This window comes from Pseudorca crassidens, chromosome 11 (genome assembly GCF_039906515.1).
Source record: "Pseudorca crassidens isolate mPseCra1 chromosome 11, mPseCra1.hap1, whole genome shotgun sequence".
NCBI lineage: Eukaryota > Metazoa > Chordata > Mammalia > Artiodactyla > Delphinidae > Pseudorca > Pseudorca crassidens.
The window spans coordinates 37,011,700-37,030,013 of NC_090306.1; the positions used below are offsets into that span (position 1 = coordinate 37,011,700).

At 40.9% G+C, this 18,314-nt stretch overlaps 1 protein-coding gene across 7 annotated transcripts in view; it reads right to left on the reverse strand.

The window, feature by feature from the left end:
* The window catches only part of PRICKLE1 (prickle planar cell polarity protein 1), a 107,969-nt gene that overhangs the window by 37,474 nt on the left and 52,181 nt on the right, over positions 1-18,314 (reverse strand). Inside the window, exons 3-4 of one of the 7 annotated variants that reach the window (XM_067696225.1) lie at positions 6,313-6,408; positions 5,471-5,594 (exon numbers count right to left, since the gene is read on the reverse strand). The exons of 5 other annotated variants lie outside the window; for them this stretch is intronic. The gene's annotated coding sequence lies outside the window, so the exon portion shown is untranslated. The remainder of the gene's footprint in view (positions 1-5,470; positions 5,595-6,312; positions 6,409-18,314) is intronic. One more of the 7 variants, XM_067696226.1, reaches the window with a different exon arrangement.

The following is an 18,314-nucleotide window of genomic DNA, read 5'->3' on the forward strand; positions in this document are numbered from 1 at the left end:
GATGATTATTAAGCAGCTATAACGTATGGAGTACTTGTATGCTAGGCCTTGTGCTAAATCCTGTACATTAAAGACAATCCTGATAACCACGTGATAAGGTAGATCCTATATTCCTCATTTTACAAATGAGAAAAGTAAGGTAAGTTGCTCAGTCATCTCATCATCAGTGACTTAGTGCAAGAGCCTGTATTCAGAACTGCGTCTGACATCAAAGCCTACAGTCTTAAACCACTACGTTATTTGCTTTTGAAGCAGAGCTTCTTATAAATAGTGAAATAAAATGCTTTGCTTTCCCTAACTTGTCATTCAGTGATATCACCAGAAAGTAGGAAGGATAATTCTAGAAGTTTCATACTGCATTATTTCATCTAGAAATAAAGCAGTGATCGTCAGTCTCACTGAGGGGAGCACAGCCAACACACTGGCTGTGCTGACCTCTAGGACCAGTATGTTGCACAGCTCAAAGGAGCTGGATCACCCTCAGCCCCCAATCCTGCGGATCCTCAGACAAATGCGGCTCTGAGCTTTTGGAAGCAGTTCACTGCACCATTTTAATTTCTACAGATACAAAATCATTTATTGTCCAAATACAACAAAACTGGCCTGTATTTGAAGATCATTTATATAACAGTTGCTCTGATGCAACTATTCGTCATTACAGTATCAGGGTGTGCTAAGCTCCTACTCAAGTAAGGGTATCACTCTCGGATGGGTTCTGAAGCCCACCATAAGCTCCTCAACTTAGAGGAAGATTATGCTGAACAAAGGGCAAACCGTGAGAACGGTTCGCTTTGTAGCTCATGTGTGACCCACTCTGCTGAACGCATCTCACACGACATCCTGAAGGCAAAAAGGCACTGAAGTAATAACGCAGCCATTAATAAGCCTGTCAGACAAAATTGATTACAGCTCAACTCCCAGGACCATAATCCACTATTATTATTATTTTACTAAGGTCCTTCAGTTCAGTTGTAGCACATGAAAGAAACAAAAGACAATAGAATTAATAGTCTGTCTGGCAGCATTTCTTGGCAATTGTAATTGCCAGTATGTTCCCCAACAAAAATTTGTTGCAGATGAGCACAAATAATAGGAAACTATTAAGACTCATATAATACCACACAGGCTTGTAAAGACAATCTGCTTCTTACTGAAGGGCACACATTTTTTACTTAACACAAACTCTAGCTCTGATTTAAGACTGCTGACTACTTTGTTGCTTATGTAATAGAACAAACCACGTTTCCATTATCCACCATTTCTGAAGTTTTTAGCTTCTTTCAATAGATGCTAACAAGATTCCAGGAATCTCTGAAATGCTTCTCTCCACCTTTTGGAAAGGTAAGTTTCGGAGGGGGAGTAATTTAGTGAAGACTGAACGTATCATTAGCAAAATAGTTTTATGACATAATGCTTTCAGGATATAAAGAGTCAAATGTTTTTTGAAAAAAATCCAACGACATGGTTAGATAACCTCTTCAAATGGAGCCACCATTCAAAAGATAAAAGAGGAGCGCCACTTCCTGCACAAGCAACATTTCTGATCATCTTCTTGTCCTTCCAAGAATCTTTACAGTGACTTTCCCGAACATGTAACTCTCTGATTCCTAAGAGCACCGTTCATGAAGTGCATTTTTTTTTTTTTTTGCACAGTCAGGGAAATTAAAATCTACAGAAGAATGCTTGTCACTCTACAGAAAAATGTTTCTCATGCCTAATTAAGAGAGTTCTTAGGGAGAATAAGTACGATGTTCACATACGTAACTATTTGGGTTCCTTAAAAGCCTATAGTAGGAACATCTAGGCATTTTGACGCTGATGCTGTGTAATAAAAAGTTTAATTTGTAGTGGAATTATAAGGGGAAAAAGAATTCAAGATGACCACTAGTGTGCTAGCTAGGCTGCAAATTTTCTGTGCATCGTGAGGAAGATATTCTCACCGCTAACAGCGCTAGGACAAATTAGGAAACAGTGGGCTGGGACCTCTGCCATGTGACTCCTAGAAGCTTGTCAACGGGTATGGCAGCCAGGACCCTCACTGGGTAGATGCTCGGTGGCAGTTTTTGTTTTGAGTAGGTGAGGAACTGTCAGTTAATTTAAAGAATGGCTTGGGAATGAATGGACATTTATGGTTCTGTTTTTTTTCCAGAGGGTTTTATGTGTTCGACAGCTCTTAAAGGGGAAATATAGGGGCTACTTACCCAAGGTATTAATAGGCATGATTTTATTTTTTAAGTATTTGCTTCTCTGCTCCTTTATACTTCCAACTCTCAGGGACCCACATTTTACACTGGCATGTATTCTTAGGGCATATGGGGAAAAAGGGCCAAGTTTCAGATGTCTCTTTTCTCTATTTCTTTCCTTCATTGTAAGGTTTCCTTATGGAGCTTTCAGTCTTAGGTTTCCATAACCTCCTAATGCAAAACAGGCTAAGAGGAGCAGTGAATGTCACAAACCACGTGTTGCTCTGCTTTCCTTTTCTTGAGGAGGAAAAATCCAGCTTACAAGAAGAGTATGCAAATTTAGCAGTTCACTGAAATTAAAGATGTTATAAAGGTTTCTTAACCCCAGTCTTGGCCATCTTGTAATATTTTAAAATATAAATTGAAACATATGATTGTGATAAGCTCTGATTTTACTTAGAAGCACAGAGAAGATGCTAAGACCATGGATAATAGTTCACAAAATTAATTTTGACTTATGGGGCAATCTGAATATTTTCACCTCAGCCAAAGATAAGAGACACACACAAGAAATAAACTGTAAGGATTTCATTGTGAAATGGACACTAGCGCTTTCTGAACCCTGGATTAACAATCTCTATCTGGGCTTCCACAGACTTGCATAAATTATTCAAAATTTTTATGGCTCAATTCACCTGTCAAAGAGAAGGGCCTTTTGACAACACTTCACACCTGTTACTTATCTAGAACAGTTCTGGGCTTAGAGACTCCCCACCTGGATGAGCATGTCCAGACTTCCCTCACACTCATTTTACACAAGGGGATAGATTCTTTGCAGTGCTGGGTAGTAAAGAAATTAAGACACACACTAAAATCCCTGGAATTTTCCCAAATAGACTATCACAATACAGATCTTAACTAAAGTAATCACAGAAAAGAGCACAGACCTTTACAAAACCATCATAAGAGACAGTCTATTTAGAGCTCTTCCATGTAACACTTACACAAAAAACAAACAATTAAGGGCCATAGACTTCAATGTCTGTTCTAAGGAAAGCACCAACCAACCAAAAACAAACAAACAAGTAACAAATTATGAAAGCTGATTTTTCTTCTAGGTCCTACAGTCCTAAGAAATGTGAATGTCCAAAATAAATTCTCATCAGAATATTCCCAGCTGGGGTAACGCTCGGCTGTGGAAATCTTTATCCCCACACTTTCTTCCTTCCCTAACTCAATTACCATAATAAAGGGATGAAGCCTAGGTCAAGTTTGAGATTCCCACATCCTCCACAAGTCCATCCCTGTGGTCCTCCCATCATCAATCTGCAAGTAATTCGAAAGGGGGTCCTGGTTATTTAATTAAGTGACAAAGGGGATTCTTGGGGAAAAGAGGTTTGACACAAACATCTACTTTAAATTTTATGTCTGTGGAAAAAACAACAACAACAACAAAACCCCCACTTCCTCACAAAAATCATACATGGATTTTAGAAGATTTAAATGATCATCACACTGGAGTATTAATTTTGCTGATGGTTTTTTAAAAAGGGAAATGAGATGCGAAGAAAAGTGGAGTCCTAGGAAAAGTCTATGTCATAAAATATGAGGGTATTTAAAAAGCAGGGGATGGGACTTCCCTGGTGGCGCAGTGGCTGAGAATCTGCCTGCCAATGCAGGGGACACAGGTTCGAGCCCTGGTCTGGGAAGATCCCACATGCCGCGGAGCGGCTAGGCCCATGAGCCACAGCTACTGCGCCTGCGCGTCTGCAGCCTGTGCTCCACAACAAGAGAGGCCGCGACAGTGAGGGGCCCGCGCACCGCGATGAAGAGGGGCCCCCGCTCGCCGCAACTAGAGAAAGCCCTCGCACAGAAATGAAGACCCAACGCAGCCAAAAATAAATAAATTAATTAATTAAAAAAAAAAAAAGCAGGGGATGTTAAAAGTTGAATGCAGATTTCTGAAAACAGAGTAGGCTCAGAGGCGCCTCTCCGGGACCAGAGTCCTGGGAGTGGTGCCAGGAAAGGAAACTTCTTGTTCAGGGAAATCTGGTAGGCAGAGTATAGGAAAATTGCTTAGTTATAATCCAAGGGTCTTTAAGGAGAATATTCCGATGATGAACAAGTGTACCTGCCTCCCAAATGAGCACATTTGGGCAGAACGTCTGAGTGCAACTTGGGTCACTTGGAACCGATTCTACAGACGGGGCTACTTCCTCTCCCTTTTGGTGGCATCCAAGCATGGTAAGTACATTAGGGAACTATACTGCTGCAAACTGGGCTGTGTTGAAATTAATGAGGTTTGTATTAGTGAGGACACTTTTTGTAAGTAACAGAAACCAGACTAATTTAAGGGAAAAAAGGGTGGGGAGTGATCATTTGCTGGATGGATACAAGAGGTGTCTCAGGCAACACAGAGCAGGATTGTAGCTGAGCTTCAGAAAATGTGATTCAGAAAGAGAAAGGCTCAGAAAACTAGACAGTATTCTTTCTTCCTCTAGTCTTCCGTCTGCTGCTTTCTGGTTAACATTTTGTGCTTCTTTCCTTTCAGACAGGGCTTGGTGGCTCCTTAGTCTATGAGGTTAAAAAATGGCCCCCTCTCAGTTCTGGTGTTGGAATGCAACATGACCGCCAAGGGCCCCACTCCTTGACCATGTATCCACGTGGGTACGTGGATTTGGATTTGGGCATCTGTGTTTTATGGGCTGCAGGCCAGTAACTCCCAGTGAAGGTGGACCTGTTTCTGTCCTGCACAGATACTCCAAAACTGTCTATTAAATGGATTAAAAAATTCTATTTGTACAATGGGGCAAGAGAACTTGCTATTAGATATTATGGACGGGCATTGTCCCTAATAACGGTGAGCCAAGAGAAATTGATGCTGAGCTGGTTGACAGTTTAAGAATCACCTGGAAAGCCTAAAAATATATAGATGCCTGGACCACATCCCTATGGATTTTGATTCAGTAAGTCTGAGTTAGGACCCAGAAGTTTGCATTTCAGGCAGTCTTCCCAGGTAACTGCAGTTTGTAACTGGGTTTAGGAACCAGGCGTTGGTCTATAGACACCATTCACTTTGGTTACTAGCTCTCCTAAGACAGTGGTAAATTTGTGGAATGAAAAAGAGAAGCTACTTCAAGTTCTTATTGAGTAGTTGGTCGAAGCAAAATTCTACCCTCCAGCGTCTTCAATATTGCTTATGAAGCAGGCATGCTGATGAGTAAATCTCAGATCTCTTTCATAAAAAGTTCTAAAGGGATACATATCATTTTAGGGATCTGACCCACCTTAGTTAAGATGTCTTGCTCAAGTGAAAGTTAACTTCTCTTTTATTATATTAGGTGAAACTCTTCTTTTAATGTGACCTGTGGTGCTGGTTTTAATCCACAAAACATTTGAGAACTGTGGTTTCTAGAATGGGTTAGAAAAAAGCATGAAGTGAGAAATTTAGAACTCAAAGCCATTTAATATCTAATATTTAAGCCCATAATTGGGGGGACATACAATGCTTAATTTTATTTATGCATAGTTTCTGTCATTTCAACACATTTCCTCTGCAGAAGCTCCACTCTCAGGATGCTTTTGAGGCGAGTACTGCTCCCACTGATGTAAATTAACTGCTGTCCTGCTGGGTAAGGCTATTGAAACTTGAAGGTTGCTGGGAAGCTGCTGTCTCCCTGAGTTCTGAGTGTTCATTAGCGTCCCAGCACATGGACACATCGCAAGCAGATCACATGTCATTTCGGGAGACAGGGGATATTTACTGAAAATACTAAGAAGATCAAGGTGTGTAGACAAAGCAGAAAAATAATAAATCACGTGACCCTCACAGACATAAGCTGGGAAGGTGTTTGAATTAAACTAATTCACTGGGAGAGCACTGTCTTGGCAGAGGATAGAAAAGCCTTCCCCTATCCCACAACTTGCTGTCTGTCCCAAAGTAACAACAACAAATGATTCACTGTCCACAACTATATCTCTTGCTCTTCTCTGCTATAGTATTTTCCCTTTCTTCTTGCACCAGCTTTTTTCGTGCTCAGTCTTCTAATTTGTTTTATTACATGGAAGATTTTTTCCTGCAGATATTATTAATATTACTGTAAGAAAGAATTATTCTGGAGGAACTAACCTCCAATCCCCATCACACCATCAATGGAGGTTGCATCGCGCTGAGCAGAGAGCAGAGCCTACATGAGGTTGATGGACATTTCCAAAGCCAACGCATCTGTGTTGATTTAATGCAGGGAAACAGAAGGTGACTATGGTTAGTCATGTGACAGATGACATAGAAGCTTATCACCAGGCTGAATCACAGTATTGACAGGATTAGTTTTTCCTCATTAGTCAGAGAACAAGATAAATACATATCTGAGGACACAGAGTAGGATAGGATTGCACCTCCTGTTCCTGTGTGATTTTTATCAGGATATGAAATGCAATTACATCAATCTTATTTGAATTAATCCATCGATTTGTCACTATGGGGTTTTACAAAAGTTAACTGTAAAATAAGCAAAAGTGAAAATATATTTTAACGACGATTGAGAACACTGCTTTTACATTAATAAAAAAATCGTGAAAAGATAATAACCCTTCTTTTGTAATGGTCACAGTGGAAAATGAGAAGTATGGAGAATGTGGCTCTGAGAAGGAAGGAGGGAACAGGAAAAGGGGAAGGGGGTGGAATGTTTGTCCTAGACTAAGAATTTTTATAAAGGATCCTCCCCACTCATGCTGCTTAAGGGCACTAAGAACTTATTATATGGCAATAATCTTAGCACAACATACTTTCCTGTTAGAATATCCTGTACCATGGAGTTTTTTGGCTGAAAACTGAAGTATGCCTGAACATAATGTGTAATGTAATTCCCACAAATGAGCTACTGTTTGGGGGGAAAAAAAGGCAAGTGGTAATAAATCTGTAAATCCCTACTCAGTTTTTAGGATAACCTTTATTGGTCTGGGCTCAACAGTTTTATGTATGGGTATATAACATATACCAAGTTAGAAATTCATCAATGGAACTCATTGATAAAGAACTGTTGCATAAATAGCTTTATTCTTTAGAGTTTTACTTATTACTTAGAGAGCTATTATAAACAGCATTATTATTTAGTTGTTTGTTTAAAGGAAAAACAATATAGAGAGACATTTAGATTAGGTCAAACGTGGGAAATCGCTCACAACTGCGGGCTTCCAACACAGATGGGCAGAGAGGTCCCAGAAGCGGTGAGAATGAAGAAGTGTGATGGAAGTGGGTGGGCACACTCTCAGGGTCCTGGAGCGGGGCTGTTCCACTCCGGATCTGGGTTGGAGGGGAGGGCAGGGCTTGGCATAGTAGTCCTGCCTCTGGCAGTAACTGGCTGGAAGACCTTAACCCTCTGGGCCTCAATTTCTCATCCACAAAATGGTAGATGATCTCTGAGGTCTTTTGGCTGTGAAATCCTCTAATTCTCTGAATTCTTCGGTCTAGAAAACCTAGGAATGGAGGTCAGCTGTATGCACAGAGGCCACTTTAACCAAAGGCTGGTTTTAGGGTTTATTGCCACACCCCAGCATGGTGAAGTGGACCCAATGCCCGAATTCCCAGCGAGGGCAGCAGGAGAGAAGCCCACACACAGTGATGGGCCTGACCGTCTGTGCAGCCTCACGGACCCTTCTTGTCTCTTTGGGGTTTAGACGGTACAAAACTTCCAATGAAAGTTCCCAGGCATGTACCCTAAATTCCCCATCTCATCCGCGGCTCCTTAGTCTGAATAGAAAATTCTATTTCGGGAAACCATCTCAGGATACATTTAGGCTAACGTGAAGGAACAGTTGGAAAGCAAACTCGGACATAAAACGTAGACACTCTCAAAGAACTGTTGAAAAAGGAAAATGAGGTTCTTCCTTTAAAGCACACTCCAGAATAAAGTTCTAAAGGACTTCTTAAGAATAATGTTGCCACAGCACTTCTTACTTCCCTACCATATTCTGTTCACCCTTTAATCATTTGTGTGATGTCTGGGGTCTCCACTGGGCTGGAGGACTTATGTAGATGGAGAGCGTGATGGTCGTGCTCAGCACTGCCCCTAAAAACAAGCCTAACACCCATCACGCCCGTCAGGACTGACAAAGGTTTGTTGAGTGACTGAATGGTTGAATGATGAGTGCCATTAATTTTATGAGAATATCCGAGATGTGGAACATTCAGGATATTAAAATGTCAATTAAAAAATGATTACCATGTACCCAGTCTTTCTACTTTCTGTTCTACCAATGACCTTTATTAAGAAATAAGTCATGCCATTTGGTCTGAAAGATAAGATCATTTTTTAGTCAGAAACATGACATTTTCTTGAAAAAGTCTTTAATTGAGTTTCATTTGTATTTTATTCCTGGTACAATTCATCTTTTTGTTATGAGTAAACAAACATATCCCCCAAATTGATACTATTTCCCAAAAATCTTCATTGAGATGGGCAACTGGAAGGTTTACATGTTTGTCAAAAAGGAGCTCAGGTCCTAGCCTGTGTCATTACTGAAGAGCTTGAAAAAACCTTTATTTACCTGCCTAGCGGGGCCACTAACCTGCTCCATTTAGAGCCCTAATAAAAAGTGTGTGATAAAAATGCCAAGGCTTGCTTATCTTAAAAGATTCTTCCTAGTTCAAAGGGTCAGTTTCACACCAGGGTCCCAAGTCTTATCAGCTAGCTCTTCAGAGTCCTGCCATTGTAAAACAAAGGATTCCTCCAACTGGCATGACAATGGTACAATCACCAGACACTTCAAAAGAAGCGGGCACCGCACAGAGGATGCCCTGAGTTTGCCCCTCACTGGGATGTTTTTACACACGCATTCCAACAGCTCATCCCACAATAAAGGCGAGGCGGGACAGTCAAGGGCATCACGCCTGCAGAGTAGTCAAGGACTCTGTCTTTACCAATAAAGCCAGGGGAAACTTCAGTTTAAACACCATTTACTCCCAACATGGAGTTCTCAAAAGCCAGGGTCTCCTTTTTCTACTAGGGTGAGGAAGCTGCAAGGGGATGGAAGTGAGCTTCAGCGCAGCGTCCTCAGCGCATAATTAGAGAGAGACAGAGAGAGAGAGAGAGAAAGAAGTATGTCTGCAGATAACCCAGAATCATCTGCAGGTGTCCGCATGAAATTTGCAGATGTGGATAAAAATAAAAAAGTCTACACTGGCTTCGCAGGATGCAAAGAGAAAGCCTACAGGTACGAGGATAACAGAAGAACAGAATCTGCTGTATTCCCTCTGAGGGTCTGGCCTTGTGATGGGGGCTCTGATCTGTTGGCCTTGTTTGTTTAACTTCCCTGAAAATCAGAAACAAATACGAACTTTCCCAAACCAAGTTCCACAGGAAAACAGGTATGGAAATGATTGAAAAACTTACCTTTGAGGTTTGCCAGGCCTTTCTTGGAGATGTGTATTAGAGACATGTGTAGATAGGTTATTTCAAAGAAACCCAGGCACTCAGATACTGGGAAGCAGGAGGCTGAATAAGGAACAGCTTGATTTTGTCGACATCAAACAGTAAGTTATAAGGTTTTCTTTATTTTTCAAAGCCTGTACTTTGTACATTCTAGGATATCAAGGGTGTTTTCAAAACAAGCAAACAACCTCCAATTATTATAGGGAACCCTTTGTACTTTGCAAAGAGCTTGGTGGCCTTACTGAACACCAATAAGACTGTGAGGTCTGGGCAGTCCTTTAAGCCATCACTCGACCCCCAGTGGGGTCGTGCTACTCAAGCAACCTCGCCCTAGTTCTTTTCAGGTTCCTGTCTATGCTTCAACCCCAGTGAGGAGCCTGAATGCCTGTAACAGCGCATGTCCTACTAATCAACCAAAGGGGGGAAAAAAACGCGTTCAGACAAGGTTCTCAGGGAGATGGACAGATTTGTTTTTGTCAAGAAATAATTTCAACAGGCATTTTAGTGAGCCCGTTATGTATCCACCCAGCCCTCTCTCTGCCCCTCACTTCTCATCTCTTTCTCCCGCGTTATTTTTCTTCATAGCTCCTAGCCCCATCTCACAGACTATTATTTTGTTTGGCCCCTGCCTCCATCCCTGCCCCCAACACCACTAGAATGTAAGCTCCACCAGGCAAGGATTTCTGTCAATTTTGTTCACTGATGTAGCTCCAGGACCTCGTGCATAGTAGGTTCTCAATTAATATGCATTCCATAAATGGATATAAGCAACCGTGCTGGACACTGCGGTATAAAGAGGAACAACAGCTGCTTTTTGCCCTGAAGCAACTCACTACTCCCTCTATTTAAATATATACTGTCAATTCTTTCCTCATTTTTATGTCTCTCTTAAAGCTTTAGTGTGTCTCTTTTAAAAAATTATTACACAATAAAACATGGATATAATCTCACTGTATATTAGTGAGCTATTCAATTTAGTATATACAGTAGCCCCAAGACTATAACCATTCCAATATATATTTGTTGTCTTTAAAAATCCTTTGAGACATCTTCATTGCAATAAAATAGTCCAACAGTAGTTTGGTATACAAATATATCCCCAAATCATGAAACATTAATGATCTAATAAAGCAATTAGTTTCAGGTTACAGCAAATGAAACTACGTCTTCCATTCTGGAATTACAGATTCTTTTATTTTCTGCATTTCATATTTTCCTCTGTGTGTGCTGCGAGACTATTAAACCCCCCACCAGACAGAACTCTTATCTCATGGTTATTCAGTGGAAGAAGAATGATCATCATCTATTTTTTTTTCTGAATTTCTTGTGAGTGTTCTTATAAGAAATAGATTTCCAAATACGGCTTAATTTTTGTTACAAGAGAATGATTGCACGCAGACCAACAAAAATGCCTTGGGAAACTCACTGGCTGATAAGCTAAAATTAAATCTGAACAATTTATCTATTATACGTTGTCAAATTGAAAGATCTACATTATCAAAAATGAAAACAAAGTTTCTTTGCCCATCCTGGCCTATTCCACTTTTCAACTTTCTTTTTTAAAATTTCATTTCATTGAAATTATACAAGCACATACTTTAAAAATCAAACAATTCTAAAAGGCTTTTTCTGAAAAATAGCAGTCCCCTCCTGTACCTCCCTCTCCTGTTTTCTGCTTCCCAAAGACAGCCAAGTTCATCGCTTTTTATTGATCCTTTCACTATTTATCTCTACTTCTCTAGATAGGGCAGAGATATTAATACTTTGATTTTTCTTTTTTTTAAATGTATTATCTATTAACTCCTACCCTCACTCTATCTCTCGCACCCTTTCATGGGAGGTAAACCTGTCGAAACCTCGCATCCCTGATATTACCATCACCTACCCTTAACTTCAAAGGACACTTTGATGGACTAGTGAATTCTAAGCCCAAACTGATTTCTCCAGAGAATTTTGAAGGCACCACTCTGCTGTCTTTTAGCTGCCAGCGTTGCCATTCTGATTCTTCATCCTTTACATGAAACCTGTTTTTCTACTCTTTCTGAAAGGTTGTAGGACCTTTTATATTCCTAGCATTCTAAAATTACCCGATGATGTGCCTTCATATTGAGTCTATTTTCATACACTGGACAAGATATTTGGTGGGCCTTTCAATCCAGAAATTCATTTCCTTCAGTTCAGGAAAATTTATGGAATGATTTCTTTGATGATATTCTCCCCTCCATTTTCTCCTCCTATTTAGATGTTGGTTCCCTGGACCTGACTTCCCATTTTCGCATCTTCTCTCTCAGATTTTTCATTTCTTAGTGCTTTCATTTTACTTTCTAGGAGATTTTCTATTATTGTAGCTTCCAAGGCTTCTAGGGGATGGTTTTTCATTTCTTATTTTTAATTTCCAAGAGTTGCTTTGTTTGCCCATGAAGGTTCCTTTTTTTGTAGCATTCTGTTCTTGTTTACTGGGTACACTATCTTCTCCTTTCTCAGACAATACTAATTATATATATATTTTTCTTTTTCTTTTTTTTTTTTAAGTGTTCTTCTCCCTGGGTAGTATCTGTTCTATCAGTACTCTCTCTCTCTGTCTGTTCATTTCATATTAGATATTTCTTCCAATGTCTTCCAGACATTCTTCTAATGTCTGATGATCCTTGGCTATCTGTTTATATTTCAGAGTGAGACACTAAAAATCTGATTGGACGCTGTCTGTTTTTGGGAGAATGGGATCAGGGGAAGGGAGCTTTTTGACTCTGTCTTCACTCTAGACTAAGATAATACAGGAACCCCCAAAGTCGGTATCTCTAGTTTTGTTTCATCTTTTGCCCACTTTTGGCTAACCAGATTCTCCAGAGAACACTTCCCATCTCCTGCCTACAGGATGATACCCAGCTGAATGATGTGGAAGGTAAGTTGAGGCATGTTACCTGACTCCTCTGGTTTTGGTTAGGGATCCCTGTATGGTCAGGCCACCCAAGATGCCTGTTCTCTTGCTCTCTGTACAGCTCCTGCTTGACCAGTGCCTGCTTTAGCTACACGCTACTCACATGACTGACCTTCCTACATACTTGCCCCAGGCCCAAAGCTAATGATTGTTCTAGCTTTAGATCAGAACTCTCCACTATGCTTATCAAAGGGGTGGTGAGGGCTGTGCCCCTCTGCTAGCTTCCTGGCAACCAATGAGCCAACCTGTTGTCAATTTCCCTTATAACTGGTAATCTCCCCTTCCCCCTGGGAGCAAAGGCTGCCGCCACGTCCTGTCCTCTGTCCACTGCACACAGTGGGTGTCACTCCAGGACCTTGCTTCAGTCATGTAAGCTCCCCCTGTCCATTAAACCACTGATGTCTCTGCTGCTGACTCCGGGCTCTTTCTTCGCTCTTGAAGCTGGGCAAGTGCAGGCCTAGTGGGCCTGTGGGGTGCAGCCCGACAGCCCCTCCCTCAGTTGTGCTTGGTGTCTCACAGGCTAGAGAGGCTTGTTCTACTCTCCCAAGGATAAACCTTCTTGAGCCTTTTGGGACGTCTACGGAATAACTCAGGTTGCATCTCAACTTTCTCTAGTTCTAGATTAGGATCTGCTTCCTTGAGTCTTCTAAGTCCATTACCAATTACAGTCATCCCTCAGTATCCACGGGGGATTGGTTCCAGGACCCCCCCATAGAATGTTCAAGTCCCTTTATAGTCCACCCTCTGTATGCGAGAATGCAGAACCCATGGGTACAGAGGGTGACTGTATCCTGCTTCCAGCCTCCAAGATGTGTTATTTTCTTCTTTCCCATTCTCATCTTTGTGGGTTATCTCCTTTTAAAAAGTAATTTATTTACTGTCATATTAGTGAAATTCTGAAAGAGGACAGAGGTAAATGTGCATATTCAATCTGCCATCTTTAACCAGAGGTCCCTGTTTCATTTTTTCCATGGGCTTATTTTTAAGGCCATCCTCGAATACCAGTCTCACTGCCTCCTCCCAGCTCAAGGTCACCTTGCAGCTCTTAAGTCCCGAGTTTGAAGGAAAAGGAAAGGAATTTCTGTTGATAAAAGGCAAATGTGTCCTTAAATACTTAACTGGACACTTAACAAGAAGAGTGGGGGCTTTAGTAGTCTGAAAGGTGTTTCTCTGCATAATAAATGGGTTTCTTTCTGCACATCACATGGACATGAATTTCTAGAGCATGAAGGAGGAACTAAAAGGTCTCAGGATGTCTCTTCTAGATTTAAGTTTGTAATTCTAAAAATAAGAGAATTAAAAACCCAGCCTCGGGCTTCCCTGGTGGCGCAGTGGTTGAGAGTCCGCCTGCCGATGCAAGGGACACGGGTTCGTGCCCCGGTCCGGGAAGATCTCACATGCCGCGGAGCGGCTAGGCCCGTGAGCCATGGCCGCTGAGCCTGCGCGTCCGGGGCCTGTGCTCCGCAACGAGAGAGGCCACAACAGTGAGAGGCCCGTGTACCGCAACAAAACAAAACTAAACAAAAAACCCAGCCTAGTATAATGCCTTCATTTCATAAGCAAGAAAATTGATTTTACTGTAAAAGTTAGCTAAATTAAAAGCATCAGAAATTTTTAAGGACAGATATCTTTTTTTTTTTTTTTGCGGTACATGGGCCTCTCTCACTGTTGTGGCCTCTCCCGTTGCGAAGCACAGGCTCCGGACGCGCAGGCTCAACGGCCATGGCTCACGGGCCTAACCTATCCGCTGTATGTGGGATCTTCTCGGACCGGGGCACGAACCCATGTCCTCTAGCAACGGCAAACGGACTCTCAACCACTGCGCCACCAGGGAAGCACAAGGACGGATATCTTGATAGCACTATGACTGCTTGCCTCCTAACAAGAACAACTTTTTATACCCTGGATAATTTCTCATCTTTTTTCAACTGATGTGCCTTTCCCTAATAAGCACAAACAATAAATATACGACATGCTGAAATCCATATGTTGTGGATTTATTTTTTAACGAAGCAAAGTTATTTAAGTTCTGACACAACAACAGCTGTCAACTTAATTTTAAAATGTTAAAAATAGCTCAGGGGTACTTAATTTTTCTATATTTGTCCTTGCATCTGTCTTCCAATTTTAAAATGAAAACATTCTTGAATTCACCCATATAAAAGTTATGAGATGAATTTTAATCCTATTTTTATTTAAAACTGAACTGTATTCTACATTAGCATCTAGTCAAATTGATCCTGAAATTTATTTGGCAATATCTACTCATTGAGGCAAGAATAATACATCTTATATTTCTAAAAAAAAAAAAAAAAAAAAAACCTAGCAACAATAACCCTACAGCCTTCCAATAAACTGTAAATTGCACTTATTGACAAGATAATCTTGGAGCCTTGGTTCACACAGCAGCTTTGCCACTAGCTAGCTGTGCCACCTCCCTGTGCCTCTATTTCCTATTCTCTAAAATGGGGGCAATAATAGTACCTACAGCATAACGGTGCTGATGTGGGCAATAAAAATGAGAATTCATATAAAGTAGCAGGTCTTCCATGAGAGGCACTGTGGCTTCATAATGGATAATTCTCTGCTTTATTTAGGAAAGTCAGGCCTGAAATGTTGAAAGAATGGCTACTTTATTTCTCCCTCATGTACATAACCCTCAACAGTAATCACTGTCATCTTTAATACTGAAAAATGTCTTCAACATGACCAATTCTTAAATAGCACTCAGGGAACTAAACTATTGCCTCCTCTGTGTTTTTTTGGTTGGTTGGTTGGTTGGGTTTTTTTTGGCTGCACCACGTGGCAGGCAGGATCTTAGTACCATGACCAGGGATCGAACCCACACCCCTGCGGTGGAAGCACAGAGTCTTAACCACTGGACCACCAGGGAAGTCCCTCCACTGTGTTGTTAATAGACATTGAATGAATTTTTAGCTCTAGCTTTAGACTTTTACCAAAGAAAAGGGATACTTCAAGACTTCTGTGGCTTAATGTACTTGATCAACTCCAACCCCTTCGCTGATCTTGGTGAGGAAAACAAAGCAGAACTGTCCTGTGGCTTTGAGTGTTTTAATCCAGTGTTTACTTAGCAATTCAAATAACATTAAAGGCAGACCTGTGTGTTTAGCAGCATAGGCATGTGCTTTTTTTTTTTTTTTTTTTTTTTTTTGCGGTACGCGGGCCTTTCATCGCCGTGGCCTCTTCCGTTGCGGAGCACAGGCTCCGGAAGCGCAGGCTCAGCGGCCATGGCTCACGGGCCCAGCTGCTCTGCGGCATGTGGGATCTTCCCGGACCGGGGCACGAACCCACGTGCCCTGCATCGGCAGGCGGACTCCCAACCACTGCGCCACCAGGGAAGCCCAGGCATGTGCTTTTAAAAACAGTTGAGAAATACTGCTCTAAACCAGAATTTTTCAATCTTCTTTGTCCCGATCAGGATCAGTAGCTGTCCCCACTGTGGTGTATTTCAACCCACAGCACTCCCTCCCCTGCAGTTCTGATATGGCACACCCTCCCAGCAACCACTGCTTATGTAACGTAACCACACGCCCCATTTTGATTTGGAAAATCTTAGTTTGTGCCTCCTTTCCACATACAATTATTGACGTCACCCTCTTTCAACCTCTCAAGTGTTCAGGTTTGGATAAAAAATGATAAGGTCACTGTATACCTATGAGTCCCCAGATCTATGGTGGATCTGGAGTCCTGGAAGTAAGAGAGTTATATAGAATCTGCACAGGAGAACAGATGATTCCCCCAATACACCCTGGCAACCGAACCGCTCACCATGTTCTTCCGCCATAACCAACCTAACATGTGGAAAAGAAAGATGCAGGGCCTTGGTGGACGACATACATGAGAAGAATATTAAGAGACAGTGCACTGTGCAGAAGGACAGCCCTGAGTTAGAATGCCAGCTCTCCCATTTAGTAATTTCCTGAGGGGGGCATGTCACTTCACTCTCTCTTAGCCTCATTTTCCTCCACTACGCAATGGAGATGTAAAGTTTCCTTCACCAAGTTGTGATGGGGATTAAATGAGATGATGCATGAAAAGTGCTTAGCACAGTGGGGAGATTCAGTGAACAAGATCCATGCCAAACAGTCCTTTACATTGTTTTAATTTGATTAAGTCTTCACTTTAGTTTGTGTTATCTGTATAACCTAACAATACACTTTTAATTCAAAAGGTTTTGAACTTAAGAAAAAGTTCTTTAATTTAGGCAGAGCCTCAAACTGTTGATTGAATTTGGTTGGTTAGCAATACAGTGAGGTATTGCAAATCAGAATGTAAGCGTCAAAGAAATTTTTCAGTATATGCACAATTTGAATCAGATGTAATGTCATGTTTGGTAGTGTGTGCTTACATCTACTGATACAAGGAAAATGAGTTAATCTAGGCAATTTATATTGTATTAATACAAATGTTGATTATACAATTGAAAGTCAAAAGAGTGATGGCAAAGAAACTTTAAAACCTTATTTTGAGGAACACTATATTTCTTTGCCAATTACACAGTTAATGGATGAAGAGAAATACTTTTAAAACCACAATGTATTTCAGTTTCAAGACCGTTAGGAAGGGAATACAGTTAAAAGTGATTAACAGTGGAAATTAACCAACCAGTTAAAATTCAGAAGAAATGGTCTGCTGCAATCTGTCCCATTTCTCCCAGCACTGAGAATGTCTCCTATGAAGACACTAGCTGTATAAACCAACAGTGAAGAGTGAGACAACTACCCTCAGAACAACCCAATTTGGTTTTAATTATCTAAATACTTCAAATGAAATCAGGGGTTTTTTAGGACTGCCATTTTCTACTTTGCTTGTACAGCTAGAATAATGTGGAATTAAATGACTACAGTCCATTTGCAATAGAACCAGATCAAAGCAGACAAGTTTTACTGAGTTTTACTCAGATAATTCAGGCTATGTCTTGGCCTTGAAATTTGCAAGTTTGGTATTGTAAACCCTGGTTTCTAAATTATACCACAGCACAGTCCATAGAATTACCACCTAATGTGACAAGAGAAAGTATATTTATCTGACAATGTATCTTGTTTTAATAAATGTAGCCAACAGTCAAAAAATACCCTAAAAATTTGAAAATGAGAGCTATGTACATCTGGCGGGGTTTGGGACTTGGCCACATTAATGCTCCTTTCCTTTGCACCTCCTGTGGCACTTTGCCGTGGGAAGCCCACCACGGCACCAAGTGAGTTTTATTACTTTGGTGGCTGAGCAAAGTTTTCTTTTCTTCCATTAGCAAACAGAATCTTTCTTTAAAGCAAGACACTGGCAAAGTTATTTTTAAAGTGGATATGTTACATAAATTTGATCTTAAGGGATCTAGGAATTTTCAGTGAACTCTCATAAAGAAAGCAAGCTTTGTGCTACTCCACCCGTTTTATCCTTAACCACTTTAATATAAAGACTGCCCATGTCCCAAAGCAGTTCATGTTAGTTGAAAGGTGATTAAAAAAAAAAAAAAAAAACCTCTTTTACAAAGTTCTTTTTAAACTTGGAGCAGGCATTTAAAGGTTAATCAAGTTGCCCATTTTCTGAATTTCCCTCTAGCCCAATTGATGCAGGGGCATCTCTTGAATTGTGAACAGGACACAGGGAACTAGGTCTTTTAATGGCTACTTCACAAAAAGGTCACCTGGTAAATATTTCAATAAACTCTTTTTCACACAAGTGCATCTGTTCCCAACCTGTGTGAAAAAATAGGCTGATACTAACCACCTTTCTTGAGTC